At 40.0% G+C, this 23,894-nt stretch overlaps 1 protein-coding gene across 1 annotated transcript in view; it reads right to left on the reverse strand.

The window, feature by feature from the left end:
• PCDH11X (protocadherin 11 X-linked) overlaps positions 1-22,087 on the reverse strand; it is a 473,232-nt gene extending 451,145 nt beyond the window's left edge. Inside the window, exon 1 of the mRNA XM_065643156.1 lies at positions 21,922-22,087. The gene's annotated coding sequence lies outside the window, so the exon portion shown is untranslated. The remainder of the gene's footprint in view (positions 1-21,921) is intronic.
• Between the last annotated feature and the right edge of the window lie 1,807 nt (positions 22,088-23,894).

The raw sequence follows: 23,894 nt of genomic DNA on the forward strand, positions 1-23,894 counted from the left end.
ATAAAAAATGCAGCCATTCATGCTCCAGTACTGAAGGCTCAATCACTGTTTCTCAGTATTCTTCCAGTTGCATTCCTTCTACACTTGCTTGAATTCACCATATAGATTTAAACAGCTGCCCAGTGTATAGTGCACAGTATATGACTGTATAGCAGCTCAGACTGAATAAGCAGATCTTTCTTTGGGCTTTTCATCACCACCAGACTAAGACACCTCTATTAATTCAAGTCCTCTGGTATAATGTACCTGGTAAAATGATGCACCAAATGTTTGCCACAAGTTAGAGTGCAGTGATGAAACTCGAAATAAATCATTCTTTGCTGCTACCCTAGAAACAGAAAACGAAGCAAGGTTCTGGGACATTTTGCAGTTGGGTGGGTTGGAGTTGCAAAGAATTTTAGTGTAAATAGGAATGGGAAATTTTGCTACATCACACTTATGCAACTGAGACCATATTCAGATCAACTGGTAATTCTAACAGAAGGTATAACTCCCTAAATTGAAGAGTAGCCTTAAAAAACAAAGTCTTGTTATCTAAATAGTTACATTTTATTTAGGAAATATGATACTAATTTTAGCTGGTACTCATGCAATTAATCTACTCCACACACATTCACATGTATTCACGTTCTTATCTAAGATGTTTCTTTTCTGCAGAAAAATAAAATGTAAAAATTATTCAGCCACTGAAGCAGAAGTCAAACCAAAAAGTATTTCCTCTGAGACATGAATAACTCATGGATTCTTATCCAACTCCAGCTTTCAAAGCAGCTTCATACAAACCTTTTGGTCAATTTAAACAATACAAGAGTGTAGTTGCACATGCCTCTCATTAGCATTAAGTGACAATTGAAAAACAAGATACAGTTTTCTTATTTCTCATAAAACTCTGGGAATTTAATCACTCTTCCAGGATGGAAGATGTGTAGGTAAATCTTCCAGTAATCTTAATGGGAATCCCATGCATAAAAATGTGCATGAATATCAAGGTCTAAGAATATAGAGTTTTGGTTTTAAAATTTCTCATTTCCTTTTCTATGTGCATGCAAATCAGCATGGTTAAGCATAAATTGAAAAGGAATTTAGAGAGATTACTTTGTTAGTGGCATATAAAAGGATATTCACATGGTAACACAGAATCAGGCAGCACTGTGGAAGCAAGAGCTTTCCAAGGTCTGTTAAACTAACAAATGTGATTTCTCTTCTCTTTGATTTGCTTTGTAAAGAATACAAGATCATAACTTAACTTATTGGCTTTTGTGCTTACTGAAACTGGATTGGACACTGGTTGCCAATTCTACTACGCAGAAATGGTCCATCACATATTCCACTTCCAGGATCTCAGTACTCAGTATTCCATGTTTTTCCTTATATAATTTTCATGGTAATGTATTACAATTTACTGCAGTCATACATTCAAGGAACAGTTCATTCCAAACAGGTAATGGACTTGTGGAAGTTAACATTACACTAATTAACATTAAAGACAGTTTAATTTCATATTTCATCTGGATGTAATTTTACTTAAGTCAGTCTAAGTGCGCTGGTATAAAAAGAGCATAAATGGAAGGACAAGCAGACTACGTGTGTTCATATCAAACTTCATTTTCAGAGTACCAAAAGAAAAGTTGAGATACAAAGATTATTATGAACCTTTATTTTTTTATTTGTTGTCCTTCGTTTGGCATTACCATTGCTGAATTCTTGTTGGCTTGATGCTTGTTTTGGTAGTTCAGCTACTGATGCCTGTAACTAGCATGTTTCTTCCTGGCAGCAGCAAAATCAGTACTTTATACAAGCCCTTGTAGATAATTTTGGATAATTTCCTTCCTCATTTCTATCTTTGGAAACATATTTAGGTGATAGGAACAAACACTGAAAAAATGGTTGAACGGCAAATGAATGTTTGTTATGCAAAAAGAATCTATACCATTTTCTCCATCAATTTCAAGGTATAATAGCAACGAAGAGTTCATTGCAGGTGTTCTGGTTAATAGCCAGACGAGTTCTCTTGATTCCTGCAAGCTAGCAGTTTCTTTCAGTCTGTCATTAATCCCCAAAATATTACACTTTATGCTCAATCACTGTTGCTTAATATTCACTTTGATTGAATGCCATATTGTGCCATATTGTTGAATGCCCACAGGTACTGAAGTGTGACTTAACACTCTGGCTTTTCACAGTTTTCCTTATCTCCCATTTAAATTTATCAACTGCTGACTTCTGTTGTTGTCTTTCTTTTAAACAAACTTTTTTTTTCAGTTGGAAGTGCCTAGAGAGGGAGATTTCACTCTCACAATTGAAAATAAAATTGATTTTTGAAAAAAATCTTTCTCATATATGTGTAGGTATGTATCTATAAACCAAAGACAATTGCAATCCATGAATATAGAGATTTGCAACAAAATGTAGACTCAGTTTTAACTAAAATGGCAACCATACAGATATTAAAAAGAGCGAAGCTAATGCAGTTGCACTTGCATATAACATCACAACCAATACCAAATCTCTCTGCGAATAATTCATATTTTCACTGCCTATGAGAGTCTTCACCTCACAAGAAATGCATAGTGTAGGTAATCTCGAGTACCTCAGCACTAAACATTTGCATCTGAGAGTTTAAAGTCAAAAGAACAAAGTGATGTATCACTATGGGAATCTGCTGGAGTTTTGAAATCTTCAGTACTTTATCAACTCTTCGCTGGCAAGAGGAATTATTATATTTATCTAGTTGGGAAGGGGAAAACAAACAATGGAAGTTCTGAGGTGTGTGAGAAAATTATTATTTGGAACAAAATCTTATCCCTTTCCCACACTCTTTATAAGATTTAAATAGTCTGTAAGCACATCTCTGAAAAGGACTACATAGTGAAGTGTTTGCAGTAGCAAGGTTCAAGATTGTTAAGACCTACAAGGTCTCTTCCAGTCTTCACATACTCATTTTCAGAGTGAGACTAGATGTGATAAATAATCCTGTTAGAAAGAATTTTAACAGTATCTAAGCATTTCAACAGTCATATTCAAACTACACATAATTTAGTGCACGTCCTGGTTTCTGCAGCCAGCAGAGCAGCACTTGGCCAGGCATGGAATGGAACTCTCTGAACCTGATCAGCTGAATTTTAGCAAGATGGCTGTATGTTTGATTTTGCGTGGTTTTATGTTTAATGTTAATATTAGCATTTTACATTATGCTGTAAAGCTGTTTAGAGCTCAAGCTAAGACCTTTGCAATTTGTGAAAGATATCCGCTACTATTTCCAAAATAGTAAATATTTATGCGACATAGACAAGAGTCTTGCTCTAGGATTTGGTATCCTAAATCCTTGGATATTTTTAACTTTGGTGGCAAATTCTTTGATTAGGATTCTCAAAGCTTTAATCATCAGATAGGTACATAGCAAACAGTATATTGCTAATCAGAGTTGCATCCTATGGTACCCTACACCTATGGTACAGTAAGAGCCAGCAAAGCAGCTCATTATCATAGCAGGGAAGCTGAAACTCATCTGTCAGTCATATAAAAAAAACCAAAGCACTACAGCAGCGTGGTAAAAATAACAATGTAGAATGCCAGAGTATTGCACAATTTGCTTCCTCCGGATTTGTTTGCTTTTTAATCACAGTCCAGCATCGTATTCTACAACAAAATTAAGTTTAACAACCTTACAAACATAACACATAACTAAGCAGAATGCTTTGTTTTCCCCATTGTGACTTCATAGAAAGTCACTGAATCATTCACGTTGGAGAGTCCTTGAAAGGGCTGGAGTCCCAACTCCTGTGCAGAGGTGTCAGTGCTGAATTCAGACCCGTCTGCTTCAGGCTTTGGCCAGCTGGATCTTGAAAACCTCTAAAGCCAAAGATTTTAGTGTTTCTGGGCAACTTGCTTCACTGTCTTTATTACAACAGCGGTAAATATGTGCTCCAGAAGTGAATAGAAATCAGTAATGAATGACTTAACATTAAAATTTGAGGACTGTTTTGAGCAATTTGTTGGGGTTCTTTCTCCTCTTAGGGGGTTGAAGACTCATTTACTATATTATACATACATGTTTCAGCATCACAGAGTCATGCTGATAGCCTGTAGTTGAGAACAATGATCACCAAAAAAACTGTTAGTGATTACACATGGGTAACACTTATGCAATCATTATACTGGTCGCCAGGTTGAACAACAATCTGTATGCATACTTAATATGCAGACACCTTATAAATAGCTAATAAATGATTACGTGAAATTGCTGTTTTCATAATGAATTAGTACGAGATCTGTTGTACATAATATTTGGAATATTTAAATCGTTTAAAATACTCCAGCTATAAGTACTCTGCAGCTGGCTGTTATAACACAGATTCATCACTTAAGTATTTTTAAATTGTTTATATCTGTCACTACAATATGCCAGAACTTCTATATTTTTTTAAAAAATCATTTGTAATTACTGGGGTCAGACCACAGGCCAGTTCTCTGAAAACAACACCACCACCACATGGTTTCCTCTTTGGCCAGAGTGGAACAGAGCAGAAATGGGGGCTTGATTTGCATCACACTTGAATATAAACTGCAACAGCTGCTGCATTTGATCAAGACAAAATTTCTTTACCCAGATCTCATTCTGGGAAGCAAAATGTCATTTTTTCTAAATCAGCTGTGAAGCTGAGCCTGGTTACATAATGTACACTCTTCCCAAGTTTCCAGCATGCTGTATTTGCCCAAGAGAGATCTGGATCATGTACAAATTTTGTTCTGAATCTCCAGTAATTCTCCCACCAATTTCCAGTACCTTTGGAGTTACAATGTGTTCAGTTCTACAGACCAACATCGCAAACACTTGAAGGGTAAAGGGAGAATTTTGGCTGCTCCAAGATCGTTCTTTTCCAAGCTGAGGGATCCTTCCATACATATCTGTGCGATTTAGCCTCTGAACATTTTAAAACCTTGTGCTAGGTAGCGCTCCTCTCATTACAGGAAGAGAACATTATGGAAGATAGTAATCAAAATTTATTTTCCATATTTCATATTGAATCTGTGAGCAAAATGCATGCATCTATGTTCCGTTGCCATCAGTCTGTCGGAATCTACACAGAACACGAGATACTGTATGCTCTGGGAGTGTGTCTCATTTGCTATCCAAAGAAACCGATGAAGAAAAGTGAAACAACACTGGTCTTATCAGGTGAGGTAGTATTTATGTCTTTCTGATAACTGACAGACTAATCAGAACTGTAAAAACCCTTAAACTAAAGAAAAATAAAAGAATAATCTGTCCCTTAACATCTTACTAAAAATCCTATGTTTACAGCAAAGCTCTGCAACTACGGAAAAAGTATGGCTGGCAGTCCAAGCCAGTCCCTACAATAAAGCAATTGTTTAAACAACTGCAAACAGAGCAATTTCTAATGACAATGAATGCACAGAATTAAATAGCTTTTTACCAACTCCATGGACAACATGTATATAGTTTATACAGTATTCTCTTTCTAGGTGTACTGAGCCATGACAAATGTGCATTATTTTACATAGATACAATTTCACACACAAATTGTCATCACTCTGGTTCTTCAACCATTATGAGAGTGGAAGAAGTTTACTTAGGGTTGAGTTGAATCTCTGTGAATTTTATACCCATCTCTCCCTTCCTACAGATCCATCACATATTGCCTGAAAATAAGCTAGAAGGGCAGTGTCTTCTGTTCTGCTAAACTTGCATCTCATTTGCCTTCAATAAATTTCCACAGCAGTCACAGGACACCATTTATCTGGTAGTCCCCTTGCTACTTTAAAATGACATATCGATGAAAACTACAGGAATACTCGGTGAGCTGAATATTGAAGAAAATGGACACTCCTGCTGTACTAAAACCAGGTGTCCTTTATTGAATTACCACGTGCTCCCTTTACCTAAATGAGGTCGACTGGGTGTAATTTAGGGTAACCTTTCCTAAAGATTTTTAATGGTAGGGTTCATATCCCATCAAACTGCAAACACATATAGCTATTAACCAAGCCTTTGATCTTAAGGCATGTTGGTGTCATTGAGCAGAATTTTGTAGACTTTAAGCCTCCCAAGGAGAATTTTTACCAAAATAATTTCCCCCTTTGAATTCTATACACAGCAAATACTGTGAGGAGTGCACCCCTCACATAACTTTTCTCTATAGTAAAAAAAAACCCCAGTAGTCTTCTGTGCTAGAATAACTACTGCTATCTTGTGCTTTGGTAAAAGTATCCCATTGGTCCCAAAACACCAATAAATCCTTTGATGTTGCCATAAGCAGACCATCAGTCAAAACCAGACTGAGTTGTAACATCAGCTTCCCCAAGGACCTAGTTCCAAATAAAAGAACTAATTTGACTACTTCCATGGTTCCTCCGCTCAGCCATTCAGTTTGAAGCTACTCAACACTGCACTTTTACTTTTGCCTGTTAAGCATTCTACATTAGAACCATCAATTTCATCTGAACATTTTAGCATTTTTCCTTCAGCACTTGGGTGCTTCTCCATGAGAATTTAATGCTTCACCTTGGTTCTTATTCTCTGCTAGCTTGGCAAATTGTCTCAGGCTTTTTGATATTTTTCTCAGTACTTCTGTGTCTTGCCTCAAAGCTTTTCTCCATTGCAAGGCTCCAATGCTTAAGTTTCTTTGAACACTTTCCCTTCATCTTGGCACTTTGCCTTGGTATTGCAGCATATTCATCTCAGTACTTTGGGGTTCCAGCCACGTACTTCTACAACCATGTCTTCGCATCTATGAAATTGTCCTCAAGGAGTCTGCTCTAATTCCTTCCTACATAGGTGGTTCTTTTCAGCCCCATTGTAAATTCACCAGGCTTAAGGCAGGGTTTGATATATCTTAGACAGTGGCATAACACAGTGCTCCTACGTAACACAATGCACTCTCCTCCATCCCTCCTTCCTGCCCCAAATAAAATGAGCAAAAATTAATTAATGAATGATAATCAGCTTCTGACATAAAAAGTTACTGCGGTGAGGTTTACCCAGTTTGTTTTCTGTTTCATATTCTGATACATCAGAAACTCCTGGGAAGAAATTCTCAGGAGAATTTTGTCCCTTCTGGCTGGGTGATCTGTTCAAGTGGTACTGTCACCAATACTGGTGTAGTAATATTGTTACTACTGTTATTGTTTTATGTCTACTTGGAACATTTTCACTCTTTTTCAACTCAGATCATACAATGTTATTCTGCATTTTCAGTCAGAAAACACTAATAGGGAGAATGACATCAAGCTTCAGTTCTTTCCCAGTATTTCTGAGTCTGATGTTTCTTACTGTTGGCGCTTTCTTTTAGAATTAAATGGTCATGTAGAATTCCAAATTTCAATATACTAACTCTTCCTGGATCAGTGTCAAGTTCATTCTGATTGTATCATGACTAAAATATACTAATAAGGATTCATTTACCAACCTTTTTCCAAAATTGGCCACTTCACTGAGCAATACATGCAAAAATTCATACATTAAATACTCTTAAAGCAAAGCAAGCAGCTCTTAATCATGGAAAATATTTTGTTTCATTAAATACACTAAAATGAATTTTTATATATGTCTGAAAAACAGAGCTACTGTAACTTAGAGTGACATGATAGATATAATCCATGTTTTTTATAGTCAGCACAGCTCAACAGACATCAATCAAGATGTGCACATTTATATAGCTGTAAAATGTCATACATATATGAATGTTTACACTAGATACTGTAAATATATTCAGCTCTCTTAACACTGAATTTATTTTTGTAGAACAAAAAATAATCCAAAATTACAGATTCCTTCCTAGAAATAGTTGTTCAGTACACAGTGGCAGGTCTGGGTTTGTTTTTTTCCCCTCATCTCAGTGATCTATCTGTTAGAGTTCTATCGGTAATATACTGGTCACTAAGATGAAAGAATTACATCAAAACCCCATCACAAGCCATCCAACTTTTAAATCTTACTCTTTAGTGAGTGCTGTGTATGAGAAGGGAAAAAAAAAACAACCAAGTGATGAACAACATTCGTATTAGATTCCTCATCATGTCCTGAAAGCAGCAGGGTTTTGAGATAATGGCAACATGCAGCTATTTACAACTTGTTAACCTTAACACTGGGCTCTGAGAGCCAAACTGTCTGTGCACTAGCTGGCATTTTTCCTAAAATCTTGCAAGCCTTCATGAAGGAAATAGTCACAGGATCTCAAATCGTCTTTTGGAACCTATCGCTTTTGTAACATGAAATGTTCCTTTTAGGCCTCTTATCCACAGAAAAGTAGGAGTCGGTGGGAGACAAATAAGCACAGAAAGGTAATAGTGGATAGTGGATACAAGAAAATTGGCAAAATGCTTTCCAGTCATCTAGAGAAGTGACAGTCCAAATGTAAATTCATGGAAAAAGGAAATGTAAAGAACATAAGATCTAACAAGTTGCAACACTGGTATTTAAGACATACTCAAACACGATGCTACTAGAAAACATGTTACAAGACCCTTCCATTAATCTTCCACCAACAGGCTGCATCACGAACATGATTCTACGTGATCCAGTACATTCCTTTACGTTTTGTGATATTCAGTCTTAATCCAGAGCAGACTTGAAGTCCCTATTCTTGTCCTGATTCACCTTCATTGTCAGTCACACTGGTACAAACGCCATGACTGAAGTCTGCTCAAGAGGATTCTGCATGTGCATGAAGATGAATTCAGACATGAATTTTACTGGCACTGCTTCACAAAGAAGCTTGCTCAGAACCTGTACGCACAATGTTTCGTTCAGACCAAGGACATGTTACGACTTTTATGACCACAGCACGTCCATGCATATATACAGGAAATACAAAAAAACACACTTTACAAAAAAAAAAAAAAAAAAAAGGCACGCTTACACACATGTATTGAAGAAAATACTCAGTGACAGGTAATGTCTACAAAATATTAAGAAAATTCAGCTGAAGTATCAATCCTCTTGGTATCACAGTGATTTTATTTTGGAGTCCTGAATATTTCCACTGTGACAATATGACCAGATTCACAGTCATGTACTGAACTGGTAACATGATGTGAACAGCAGCGTCAGCTGCAATCCACGCTATTTGTAATGATGAGACACTGTGAATACAGCAGTTTGTTATGCATATTATTTGCAAAGGGTGTGACCTCTTGGAAAGCTGAATGAACGCGAAACTGCTGTTGTTATGTTTGACAGATGCGGTTAGGACACAGTTCATGTTTTGTTGTTATCCAAGTTTTCAGTACATTCGTGCTTCATTGGAGAGTTACACCAACAAAAACAAAACTCCTGCCAAAATTCACCCAAACTACAAACAGTCTTCTTCATGGCAGATCTAGAGCTTCCTGAAGAAGCAGGATATATTAACTACAAGAAAATTTCCAGAGGAATCTTAGATGACCAATTTAAAAGTCCGAAGCAACAATCCTTGGTGAATTAGTTTAGAAATACTTATCTGCATTTTATCTTCTAGCAGTATATTCCAAGCTGTTCCCTTCCCTGCATCTGTAATGCTTCAAACAAAACAAGGATTAAACAAACTGCTTCATCACAAATTATGCGTTTTTACTGGCAGGCTGCTCGTTCAGTCAAGCTTGAGTGAGCAATCCAGGGTATGAAGAGCCTTGTGGAAAGACAAGCCTTTTAGCAGTCCTGTGCTGTCACTTTTTGATTTACCAAAAAAGTAACTCGCCAGAGGATTGAGCTGGTTTTCTGGCATTTCTTTATTTAATCTGCAGACCTTTTATGAATTTACTTTTACTCCACTTAGAAAATCAGATTTTCAACATAGGGCCCTCCAAGTTGATTAAATATGCAGCAAGGATTTTTTTTCTTCCACTCTAATGCTTTTTCTAATCTAGAACTGAAGGAAATATTAGTCTCAGGCTTCTTCCCTTCAAATTCAGATCAATGCTGTCTCACCTATAAAATTCTCCCAACAAGACAGTGAAACTGTTTCTCATCTTGCAAACAGACTTACTTTTGCTCGCACTTTGTATTTCATTACATAATGCAGCAGTACAGAGCATTTAAAGAGAAACAATCTTTTGGTTTGTAAATCATTTTCAGGGTTTCTGTTTCATAAGAAATGTACAGATAACTCACATTCATCTTCTCTTTAATGATTGCTCCCAGTAGAATGTTTACAGCTTTTTTAACCTGTAAAGCTGATGTATCTCTCAAGAGATTCATTAAAAACTCGAACAGAATTTTCTTCTCTTACAATAAACAATACTCTGGTAATACTATCTAATAATAAACACATTCCAAGGGAAATTGAAAATTTGTGATTTCCCTATGGTTACATAGCCCATACATATTATCTGTGATGGTAACTATACTTTTAAGGCACACTATCTTGCTTAGCTATGATTGCAATGAAGTCTCTTTTGAGAATTTTTTATGGTGATTCAAATAAAGGAAGGACCAGGTTTATAGATACCATCCTATATTTGCATAACATTATTTTCTTGTAGTTGCACTAATGCAAAACAAACAGAATCTGTTCATATGTATGTGCCTTATTCAGAACATTGAATATGAAGTTTCTACAATGAACACTTGTCATATCTTAATAGAGACAGGCTGGATTAGCACTAGAATAGTGTCAGTAGCTCACTTTATAGCCAAAGCTGAGCATCTATGGTTCTGTGTCCTATTCCTGATCGTCGGTCAAAGAATAGCTTTTGCTGAGTTATCACCAGTTCACACTGGTTCATCAGGGCATTTCTTTTATTCAGATTTGTCTCATAAAATAGCCCATCCCTGAATACCGGATAGAAAAAAGTCATTGGTAAATGTTACCAGTCAATGACAAAACCAGAAAACCTAAATGATAGAGAGTAACTGAAAACCTGTTCATCCTCTCCTCCACACAGTGAAAAAAGTGGCAAAAATTATTTTCTGCTGGAGATGACTAATTATATTGACTTTTTTATATTCAGCACCATCAGGGTTGATCATCTCAAAGCAAGCCTAAGCCCCATGTCTAAAATATGTGCTAACAAGCATAGAGTGAATATTGTAGATCTCTTTCTCTGGCATACACTTTTTCTATAGCTTATTCTGCACATTTAGGAAGGTCTACAACATACTGTACATCAGCACTTTCTTATTACGTTTCCTAGTGATGGAAAAACAGTCCCTATGCAGGGTACCTCCTGGAACTCAGGGAAACTTTGATTTAGCTTCTTGGCCTACCAAAGATTTCCCTGTATACCATCTGCTCTTTTCATTTATTTAAAATCCACATCTGCAAGGTTCTGAAAATATCAGACTGAGAGCTTCTAATGGTACGAATGCCACGCAGCCTTTTACCTGCATTCATTGAGATAAAGAAATAATCAGGATAAGAAGTTTTCCATGACGTAATCTAAAGGAAACAGTCCATCATTGTAGAACCACTATGTTTAATGACCAAGCAGCTACAAGTAAACTGCAAACAGCAGAGATTTATTGAAATATCTTAGTAACACCTAAGTATTTTCAAGGGAAAGTGTTCTTGTTCAGACAGCAGAATAAAATGGATAATGAAGTGGTACACTGAGCATTCTGCTGAGCTTGCAGTTAAAACGGGCCCAAACAAACCAACGCAAACCCATGGAAGTAACTTTTACCCGGAATTTCAGTTAAATTTAGCATATGCAGTATTATGATCCTTTTAGACATTTAAAAAACAATGATATCATGTTATACAGACAGACAGCATGGAAAATAAGTGAAAGCACCTGAAATGAAGAAATAGTCTAATCTAGCTTAACAACAACAACAAATCACAAAGCACTAGTTCAGACTCAGGAACCTACGTCACTACTTTCCAGTGCACAGTTCTTGTTTGCCTGCCTGCTTTGACAAATAATTCCATGACAAAACAAAGAATGAATTAGAGCTTCTGTAATGGTAAAAATCCTTTTTAGACAATTTTTAAGAACCTTGGTTTCATTTACAGTGGTCTTCTATCTAGTGAAAGTACTTAAGCTTCTGTCCAAAAAAATATTGTTAATTCTCAACCTTATTTTATTCTCTTATCCGTACGATCTGTACATCAAGTCCCTCTCTAGCAAGTGCATTTCTTGCATTTTTGTAGTGAACCTGTCAATCAACCTCCAGACACTCTTGTAGTAAAGAGCACTAAGCCATCAACATAAACCATCAGCAGAACACTCTTCACAAACACAAACACAATTACACTCCACCTAATGTGTCCACTCCAGAAAACCCTCAGGAAAAACCGAATTAACAGGTCCGTCTTACAGCTCTGAATGTCAACTAACATCTTGCAGGACTAAGGGAAAAGAATCAGTCTCAGATTTTCTTGCCCTCAGCTCAGGTTATAAAGCTGAGGCTTCTGCTTTCCAGTTGGTTTTTACAGAACAAAAACGTACAGCAGGTCTTCCTCAGAAAGAGAAAGGAAACTAAGTGTTCCACAGATCGAAAGCAGTGCTTTCCACTGTATTCAGAACAGCATTGTAGACAGACAGCGAAGAGATGACTCGTCGAAGTGGCAGCCTGGCTGTTTAACCTCAGTTCAAGGAGGCCTCCAAAAATTACACCAAACAACACACACTGAGACAGGAATAGCAAAGAGTGTTGAGATCCAAATCCAAGAACACACAAAAAACCAGCTCTCTTCTGTTCACTAGTAGGTTCCTCTTCCATTCGTCACTTCTTCACTACTCCTTGAACCACCAGAACAGCGAGGACATAGCAAGCTCCTGAATTTGGGCAAAAAGTCACAACCGAGACCAAACGATAATGCATGACCTATATTGAGTAGTCAGTGTCTTTTTCATAGAATCACAGAGAAGTTCGGGCTGGAAGACACATCTGGAGATGCGGTCTAGCCAAACCTGCTCATCAGCTTCTAAGTTACATTAGCTTGCTTAGGGCCTTAGGTCAAGCTTTGAAAATTTCCAAGGGTTCTTCTGAATATTAAGTGAATGTTTTTGTAGTATGCAAAAAGGAGAAACTGCTTTGAGTATTTCTCTTGGTTTACTTATGTGCTTGCAGCTTCAAATAATTCACACTGACAAAACTCAGACGAATAAACTGTTTAGGTTTGGGAAAGTAGAAAACAGCAAAGGATCTAGTGCAAATTAGCATGCATAACCCAGCCCAAAACCACACTGATGTCAAGGACATTGGGCAACTCTTCACATTGACAGAAACAGGTAACAACAACCAGGGCTCCCATTTACAGGGTCCTTCATAGAACTGAGTAGGATTTCCAAAATCTAAGAAGCTGGCTGTTGCCAGCCCACAAAGGGTTTGACATGTTTCTCCCTCCAAAACAGTTATGGCCAAGGTCGCAAGAACTACATCAGTCAAAGCTGTATGTATGAAAAGAAAAGGAAGACAATCTGCCATAACTGTGGTTCACAAAATGACGGATGCCATCCTTCATCTGTTCTTATGGATCACAAAACAGTCTGTTAAAAATGATCCTTCCTTCAGTGATCAGACTAAGAAATACCTGAGCATATCTAACTTTCAGTAACTTACTGAAGCTGTTTCCAAGAGTATTTTGACATTTCATCATTTCAACTTCATTGTCCCTTAAAGGTTCCCTACACTTTATTTGTCTTCCCCACCAGACCTATCTGTAATGCCACAGTGTTGCATATGTATTATATATACATATAAACACCTATACAGCAGTTAAAGAGATGCCCTGATCAAGCTTGCACTTTCATCACTGAAGCATCCCAAACTTTTCAAAGTATTTTCTGTTGGTTGAGTAATATTTCCACCAGCCACTGTCCCGCAGTCGCAGATCAGCAAAGGGACGACTTTTGCTTCAGCACCGACTTAATCAAGACATAGATCCAAACACTCTGAAGTGACTGAATTTTCAGAATTTAGTTAATCTTGCAATAGCCATACTATACCACCTGCCAGGCTCATCTAAATCACTTACTCTAAACCTTTTTCCAATGATTCTCTTCCAAGCTTTTTTAGCATTTATAATACAATAAAACATAAAAGTACTGTACCTGCCAAAGTGAATTACATATAAGGAACTGAGACTGTACACATTTTTTGTAGACTGATGTTGCACTATTTTTGATTCAGACAGTATTTTTTTAATTTCTAATTTCTGTAAAATGCAGTACAACAAAAATACAAATGTTGACACTAACGGGACTCATAACAAATGGCACTCATATGAAGCCAGATTAAGCATTCATCAAACTTAACAGGGAAATATTCTGGATTTTTATATTTTCCCATTGATGTTAAACAATAACCAAGACCTGAAACCTGCTGGAAGTTAGTAAGATTTAAAAAAAAAAAAAAATCTAAGGAAAGCAGCTACTGAACAAATTGTGTAACACAGTATATGAAGCTAAGCAGTCCCAAATAGCAATAATATTTTGTTAATTAAGATTTTTTGGTAATTTAAAAATACCCTACACAGTGATTCCAAAAAGCCCTACCCTAACGCAAAATTGGAGCCGAATTCCATTCATATAGTTAGAAACTTCTTACTGAATTTGAGCTCAGTTCTCTTCCTTTTCACTCTTCCTTCAGTGTTTTAACATCTATTTATTGTCTCAATTTGTCCGACTGGATTATAAAGTTTAGATGAACAGAAAGTTCAAAGAATCTCTATTTCTGATAGGTTCATGCTCAGTGTGATTGTCTTAAAATAGAAACGGGTCCTTTTCCAGTGCTAGTGGTTCAACTCACCAACAGATCGTTAACCATACAGGCTGGTTGATGCTTAACCATATTTGTTCAATGAGCCACAAAATACAGAATGTTAAATAAGTAATAGGCCCCACATCATGATACTGTACATTTCTTTGACACAGACTGTTCACATCTTTGCTTTCAGACTCACAGTCACTTTTTCTAAAGTGGTCAAATGTCTTTTTCCCCTCTCTTTGTAGCCTGAAACACCTTGAGTGAATGTTCTATGAACTCCTCTCAAATACACTTTGTGTTATGCTTTAGGGTACTTTGAGAGCAGTTCTTGAAAATAGTTTTCTTTGTGTATGTAGACAAAGCTAAGCTGTGAAAGAGATAAACTAACTGATATTTGACTGAACGTATTGTCAAAAAATAAATAAATATAACTGATGTCTTACAATTCTATAGCCTTTTGAAGAGGTATTTTAAATAATTTTTTTGTTAAGAAAGTGTGGTTTATGGTGCTTTTCTAGATGTATTGTCTTTTTAAGGAACTTATACATGAAAAACAAGAGTGTGGGAGAAGAATATGTGAACACTAAAAATGTTACAATAGTTCCATTTTGTAGTCATCATTATTTCAGACTGATTATCTACAACTAAAATACATTTATTTTCCAGTATTGAAGGACCCTTCTATAACTTTCATTATTCAGATTTAACTAATGCCATAAACAATTACACATGTACACTTACGTGATTTTCTCCTCAAGTTTATGGTGGAATCGTAGAAAATAAAGTAGCGATACCTGTAACTCCAGCTGCTATTTGGCCAGAGGAAAAGACCATTCTCAATTATCTTAGAAAACTACAACAAACTAACTAGGATAACAAACTCCTTGATTTACTTAATATCTACTTTTCTTTAAGAAATCATAAAATTACAGATATCCTGAGCATTAATTTTTAAAATAATAATCTGGTAATTAGACATGAATATACACTTGTCTGACAAGCACTTAACTGATCTCCTGCAGTAGAGTCCCAATTACAGGAAACTATTATGAAACCCTTAGCTGGAATCCATTCATTCTGGTAAAGTCTCACATGCAGACAAGGCAGGAGATGAATTTTCCCATTTTCATCCCCAAAATTATTACTTTGTTGCCTTGTATTCTAGATCTTAATTTACAACACATTGTCACGTACATTTTCCAAGGGGCAATTAAATGACTGACAAAGTAACGCTATTACTGCATTTAATGATAGCTTTTGTTTTGTGCCCTCTATCTTGCATATATTTATAAATTACTGGCAACAACTATCACCTGAACAGTGAGGTCCCAAATTATCTGAGTTCAGAATTAGACATGGACATTACTATTCCTGTTAAGTCACCATTTATTGAAGCTTCAAAACTCTAGAATTCCTCTGCACGTTCCTTTAGGGAATGCTGTGGCACATTTTTCGGCTATTTTAACATGCACAAGTCAAGTCTAGGTCTTTCATCGTAAACATCATTCAAGTCCTAAGAAAATCTCTTTCCAATTTGTGAATCCATTGCAGAAAGAAAACTAGCCTGTACAACCACTGATCCCGGTAACTGGGTGTCTGTCAGGACACACCGTTTCATACTTGCTTGTCAAAAGACAAGAAGATACATATTTTTATAACTACAAAAGCAATCACAAAACCTGCATAAATGACTAAACATGGGTTTCAACTAACACTTCCATTAGCAGAGAGAAAACTCAATTCCTCCCCAAAGTCAGGAAATCTCCTTTCTCAGGAGGATTACCAACAAGTGTGACCTCCTAATGCAACCTGAGTTCAAGGCTGAGGGCAGGCAGTTGACTTTTTATTGCTGTTCCCTATGCCACATTTGAATGGCACCTGCAGTTCCGTCATTCCCAAAATATTTTTTCACTTTTGGTGGGCAAGTATGTGTCGTATGTGCCAGGGACTAAAGCTGGAATCAAGCCTGATGTGGCTTTAGTCTGCCCACATACGTGATCATAGACCCAGTAGATCCGGTAGATCTATCTATTCCATGCATATACCTCTATTTATTTAACAAGATAGCACAGAGCAGTAACAATGATGGTGTAAGTAGTAGGTTAAATGAAATATGCTGTGCCTAAAGCATTCCAAACTTTTCCTTGGATATTTTTCCCTTTAGCATGTATTTCCTGCTACTTCAGTAGACAGCATAAAGCACACATAATCACTAATTAAATTCTAAAAAAAAATAACAAAACTATGTCCTTAAGGATGTAGCAGATAAACGCTGATATACAAACAGACTACATCACCAGTGACATCTTATTTCTAGACCAGCTTGGAGGAAGAAAATCATCCCCAAAACAACCATATCAAACTGAAGTAGTACACAAAGCAAGATGTTCCCCTGGCAGGAAAATGAAGCAGGCAAAGTTTCTGCGCACAGTGAACTGCCGGATTAAACCCCACAGTGATGGGTTTTAAATACAGTGGGTCACCTCTGGTTATAATTTCACTATTGGATTTGGAAGTCTCTAGCGATTTCAATGTTCATCTCTCTCTCTGAGAACGTATTTGGCTCTCTGCTGATCTGGTGATGTCTGTGCCTTTGAAATTACATAATCCTTGTGGAGTCTATCGCAATTGAAATGAAGGAAAACAACAGTCATTTCAAAAGAACTTCCCTGAAAAGTTAGTAAAGCACTTGCTGCTCACCAGGCTAAGTCTTGCCACCCTTGCAAGCAAAACTCCTCTGCAGCAACACCTCCTGTACCGCCACAGCGCGCTGAGCTCCTAAACAAGTGACAGACTTTTCAAGTTTGTACGTTATGTCATGCAAGAAGCAACTCCCCAAGGCCCTGTTCCCACAGGAATATTTTCACAGACTGCAGGAAGCCTTAGCGCAGGCCACGTTGGATCAAGAAGGCTAAACCTTACGGAATCTGTAAGAAAACATTTCTAAGCACGTCTATAATAAAGTAATTGTCAACAGGATATTTATGAAAAGCCATGACAAAAGACTTCAAATGAAACGAATGTTTAATTATGACACTGTTACAGAAAGCCCTTTACAGTTTCTTATTTACTGTCAAAAGTACCATGATTTGATTGTATCTACAGACTGACTTCCACAGTCTTTTTTACCTGTATTCTAAGTTTTACATTAACTTTCCTTGGACCTTCATGAAACCTCCTGTGCAAGTGGTGTCAGTTTGGTGGGGGTTTTTTTCACTGAAATATGAAATATTACTGCATGATTGTGTAAGCATTACTTATTTTCCTTATTTGGAAACAGGAATTTTTTCTAAAAAGCTTTCAAAATCTAAAAAAAAAAAAAATGTATCTTTCATTCACTTGTGCCCACAGTAACAAATATTATCACTTAAAATGTGTTTTCCACCAATCCCACTCTTATTCGCAAAACAAGACCTTAAAGACAAATTTAAGGATCATTTAAACTCTTCTTTCAGTGGAGCTCTTAAATGTGCAAAAGCTATGGGAAGCTTTTATGCTTCCTGGCAAGTCACTCTGCTCATTCAGAGACCATAATTGAAAAAAGACTGTTTTAAACCTATTTTCCTTACTTTCCCATTGGATAATGACAATGGGAGTCTTCCCACAGATCTTAAGGGATAATCAAATCCCCATTTCCACCCTGAATTTCCTGCTTCATATTACTTGCCTGGCTGTTTGCAGGGAGCAGGAGTTTTCAGCAGACCCAAGCAAGCTGCTCACCACTATTGCAGCACACGGAAGAAACACAACGGTTCCCCATTTCCCCTCGGTGATCTTGTTGCAGAAAGGGGTCATCGGGACAGAAGACTATTAATCGCCCTTCTGATTTTTTATTTAAATGACAAAACTTCCATTCAAGCAATACTAATTTATTTCTTCCAATCCAAAATGCTTGGAATACAGCAAGCTGTATCTTGAACCTACGGCTTGAACATAGGTACTATGTGGCACGTGCAACTGTAACATGGAATCCACATGTATTTTTCATTCCGGTCTTTTAACTTCTAACCTGAAATATGCATAAAGTTATTATAATCATTGATATACTTTGTCTGCACAGATGAAGCACCTACTTCACCGTTAGAAGATGGCTATCTAACTGAGATAGGCAGTTGGGACAGATTTTGGGAAGCTTTAGAAGAGAGGGGTTAGTCGTCCTGGCAGTGGAAGGCACGATCACCACGCTGGCCGTTCAGGTGTTCTACCTGGTGAGCGTGCTTCAGGACCAGCGTCCTCAAAGTCCTTTCAACACCTCCGACAGAAAATCAACATTATTCAAAAACGTATATAGCTCTTTTTAGCTTACAGAAAGAATAACTTCACTGGTTAAGGTAGGAGGTTTGGGAGTTTTGTTTTGTTGTTCTTTTAACTTGATCCTCAAAAGAACTGGAATAATGCCGGTGGCACTAGTTCTGATGCAACCCAAAGCAGAACCACGAAACTGAAGTCTAATTCCTGTTTTGAGCCAGTGCTGTTCACCTTTAAAAAAAGCCCTACTGCCTGCTTACCAGTCACAGGCCCCTTTCAAATCCAGGTGTAAACGCTTACCTGGATCTACACCAGGCTTTCCAAATCTGAGAGGACTTTTTTTTTTTCCCCTATTCATCTCTAAATTTTTCAAGCAGGTGTTATTTTCTGCAAAGCTTTCTATAAATTCAATTTAACAGTGCTCTATTAGCAAATACCAATACTTCATTGCTTAGGATATCGTTTTTTTCACTCTATGAATGTGCTTAAGTTAAGCTCAGAGCCCATCTTTAAAACTAAAGCAAATGGGTGTTTTAATGGGAAGACTGACATATTCTTAACTCTGGGAGCGTGAATGGCTCCAGTGTAAGATTACTCAAGTCCATGTAGAATACAAATGCAATACAGGACCACAGGTTCAGATCTTTGATCTCCTTTTTCGCAGAGGCCGTGATGTATAAAGCCAATTCCACTGAGCAGACAGTCCTACACCGAATATAAATTATCCTTTAACTATAGCAAGGCTCACATTTAAAGAAATGCTGTAAGGATGAACAACGCAGCCATGAAACAGAGTTCTTCTGGAGCAAAAATGCAGACCAAGAGCTGCATGGATAACCATGGTTTCAAAAGACAAATTTTTCTTCAGCTGTTATTTGATAAAAAAACAGAGACAAATCTGGAACATTTGTACATACAGAAGTACAATTAAAGCACACTGCTTGCTCTTTCTATAAAAAAGTGAGCTTTTTTGCTTGCTTCATTTTCCAGATTAAGCATCATTCCCCTAAGAAGCATAACAAATGATTTCAAAATGTGGAAACCAACAGTCTCAACTGAATATGGCTTGAAATTTAAGCACATCTTTTCCAGATATCTCTTCAGAGGAAGAACCTTCTGCCTACTGAGCTAACACTAAGCTCCCTGGAGTTTCGCCATGAATATTCTAAACCCGTGTCTTACGATTCACTAAAAGTCATCTTTTGCCAAAATAAAATGCTTAAGAGCAATTCAATATGCTTATGCTGCTTTTCTTCATTTTATTTTAAAATGAGAGTTTCCATCTCAACTTCATGCCAAATATCCAGCAAGAGACAGACTGGACTGTGGAGCAGTTGCCTCAGGTTTTGTACACAACTCAAATGGGAAAACAAATCACTTCTGAGAACATCCACTATCTTGTTTTGCTATATTCTGTATAATTTTGTATTTAACCAGCTCTTTTGCAGTTATAGGTAAATCCTATTGAGTGTTCTTACAGGAATTTCTCTGCTGCCCACATCACTTGGAACCTAGGTGGCTCTAAGCAATGGTGCTCTCCCACTCGGTGGTGTTTATTTGTGTGCCAACTTTGGGGGGGGGGGGGAAGGTTAGTAAATAAATAAATAACTTTTTTCCTATCTTACCTCTTTTGACCTGGGTAATCTGACAGATCAATGCTACTTCCACTGCTGACAGGCAAAAAGTTAAAATTTATCTTTGGCTTAATCTTTTTGTTTTCTTTAGGTTTCCTTTCAGCAAGGCTTGAAGAACGTGCTCTTTGTGGCTCAGTTCTCTATGCCAGCACGAAATTCAGCACAAAAAGAATGCATGGGTGAGTTGATAATATCTACTGTCCTCAGCTCTGCTCTGGTTCAATAAACTTGAACATCTTCTCCCCTCCTTTGCCAAATGAGATAAGCAGCAACAATTACTCAAGATGTATTAGCAACTCAAGCTTAAAAAGACAGGATCAGATGAGTCGACTCCATCTCTTTCAAGCTCACAGCTTCTTTCAGTGTCTGAGAGGGGCACGTAAGTCCCTGTTTGCCTCTTGGCACATACCTCACAGCTACTTCTTACAGGCACCTACGCCAAGGTTGCAAAAGGAAAATGAGAGAAATCCTCTGCTTTTCAGATCGCCTACAAGGTTTCTGCTTGTAAGCAGCAGGCTGTAAGCTTCGTGCTGTTATGGCAAAAGTCACAAGTGAACCAACCTTCTCTTCCCCAACCATGAAATTTTCTCCTTGCCTTTCTCTGGTCTCCATAGCTGAAACCAAGTATTCCGTGGACATCACTGCAATGCCTCTAACCAATTCTAACTCCCTCCAGAGCTGAGTAAATGAAAATATATTTCAGATTGATCTGGTTTTTATCCCATTCCAGTACTACACATATACAGCAACTTTAAGCTTACAGACATCCCTTCATGGTTGACGAAAATCCTTCAATCACAGAACTTCATTTACAATCCAGCATAATTTTTGCTGCCTTGTCTCTCCACAGCAGCTAGGCATTTTGATGCAATCCTCATTTAATGCAATCTCCATTACAGGATTATGATCACATCAATAAAATGTTCCATATGTTTTTTCTTTTTCCCCATCCGTCTCCCTCTCTCATTAATACCAGGCACTATATCTGCAAAAAACACCAAATCCAACGGGCTGACAGGATGCTCTAGGGAGGTAGTGGGGGTTACACATTCAACAAAATGCAGCAGCCAATGCAAACTGCCCATCAGAGACTGAGACCGTAGATCTCATCCCTGAGCGGTGTGAGTTAGCTCTGCGTCCGCGCTGCAAGCACGGATCATAAACGTGCTCTGCTATCTAACTAAAAATAAATACCTCTTTTGCAATCACTTGTGAGCTCCAAGTACTTTTCACAGGAACAGACTTTCATTTTACTTGATCAGTTCCAACCTATCAATACAGTTCTGGATGAACTGCTGATGCTCTGCTGAAAGGGGGATGCTGGACAAAAGATATCATATAAAAGGATATAAAACCCCCTTTTTCCCCCAAGCCCCCCCTTCTTACCTTCAGAGCCTTCTCTGCACAAGATGTCAATCTACATGGGCTCCACAGCACATCATCAAGGCGTTTAGAGTAGCGAAGGCTGCCCCACTGCATGGAAGTTAGACCGCTTTGCAACAGCAAATCCTCGATCCAAAACACAAGCAGCTTCTTGCCATGCAGTGTGCCGAGCACGATTCATAAGCGACTTCCACATAGGGAATAAAATCGTAAAAGAAAGGGGGAAAAAAAAAAAAAAAAAGGTATCCTAACTTTTAGGTAAGCCTGAGTTTGTTTTATTTCTGTTGGGTTTAGTTAATTATTTGCTTTGCAGCTGCAAAAGGATGGAAAGGCAATCGCGCCCTGGAAGCCCCGCACCAGTCCACAGAAGTCCTGCCGCGTAACCTAAGTTGCGCGGGGGGACTCTGAACTCCGCTCCGCAGCCCCGCAGCCCCGCCGCCCTCCCCTCGCCGGGCGGCTGAGGGGCGCGGGTGCCAGGTCCCCACCACGGGGAAGCCGCCGCCGCTGGGCGCTCGCCCGCCTCCCTGCGGGCCCGGCTGCTGGCCCGGCGCGGCCGCTGCGGCGGCCCTGGGGGCGCGGGCTGCGCTGCCGGCGGCGCCCCGGAGCCCGCGCTGTCCCGGCGGCGGCTCCGGCTCGGCTCTGCCGCGGCCGCCCGCGCCCCGCTCTGCCGCTGCCAGCCGGCCCTCCCCGCGGCTGACATCACCGCCAGGAGGAGGAGCGACACCGGGGATGCGAATGGTCGGGCCGAGGGGGGTTCCCCCTCCCGGAGCCGCCCTGCCATTCCCTCTCGGAGAATCCCCCGAAAGCGGCGGCGTGGTCGCTCCGTCGCCTCGGCGGGGGGCGGCCCCAGTCGCCGCCGGCGCCCCCAACCCCGCGGCACAGGCCCAGAGGGGCCCGCGGTGCTGCCCGGCGGGCGGCTTCCCGCGTTCCCCCGCCCGGGGCCGGGGCGGACCGGCCTCAGGCCCAGGCGACGGGGGCGGAGCGGGACGCAGCGCGGGCAGCCCGGGGCTGTCGGGCAGCCCTGCTCCGGCGGCTCGCCCCTGCCCCCTCAGCCCGGGCTCACCGCCTACACAAGCGCCGCGGCGGCCGTGGGGGAAGATGAGGGACCCCCCTCCGGCGCTTCGGGCCGGCCCCGGCTGCTAGAGCGCCCGCGGCAGCGGAGGCGGCCGCCGCCCCCGGCTCCCCGCGCCGCCCGCCGAGGCTCTGCGGGGCCGGGCAGGGAGCGCCGTGTAGCGGCGCCGCGGAGAGACGCGTTTCCCCGGCTTGGCGCCCGCGGGAGGGGCGAGGGCTCCGGTCCGGCGGCCAAACGGCGCCTTCCCGGGCGGCGGGTGCTGGGCGCCCAGGGCGAGGGGAGGCAGCGCCGAGCCCGGGCGGGCGGGCGCTCCGAGGGGCCGGGGTCTCGCGAGAGGCCGGAGAGCCGAGCCGGGGGCGCCGGGACGGAGGCGCAGTGTCGCGCCACAGCCTCAGGCGAGGACCAGCTGCTGAGGGGAACGCGAGTGGGAGAGCAGCGCCGGCCGCGCACCGCCCTCGGGCGGCCTCCGCCGGGGTGTCCCGCCCGAACCCGCCGGGCCCCGCGCACCGAGCAAGAGCCGGCGGTCGGCGGGGACCGCCCTGCGGGGACACGGCGGCGGGAGCCGGGTTGGGGCCGCCCGGGAGGCGCATCCCCAGGGAGAGGGGCGGCCGTGTGGCGGGGAGGGAGCCCAGCCGGTGCCGAGTCAGTTCATTTTACGTGCAGGGTCAGTGGCTGCAAAGTGAGCCTGTGCTGGTGAGTTCAGCTGCTGGTGAATGCTTGCGTGAAAATACAGTTAATACTTAATTTGTGGTGTTGATTTTAATAATCTGAGTATCTTGAATTATTTGCAGTATGTCACCAGATGCCTGCAGTAGGCACTTCTCAGTGAAGACAATAATTATTAGTAAATAATTTAGCATTTTTTCTGTACTTTGCTTTTGGATGTGGAGACAGTTTTAAACTC

The sequence above is a fragment of the Caloenas nicobarica genome, chromosome 12 (assembly GCF_036013445.1).
Source record: "Caloenas nicobarica isolate bCalNic1 chromosome 12, bCalNic1.hap1, whole genome shotgun sequence".
Lineage (NCBI taxonomy): Eukaryota > Metazoa > Chordata > Aves > Columbiformes > Columbidae > Caloenas > Caloenas nicobarica.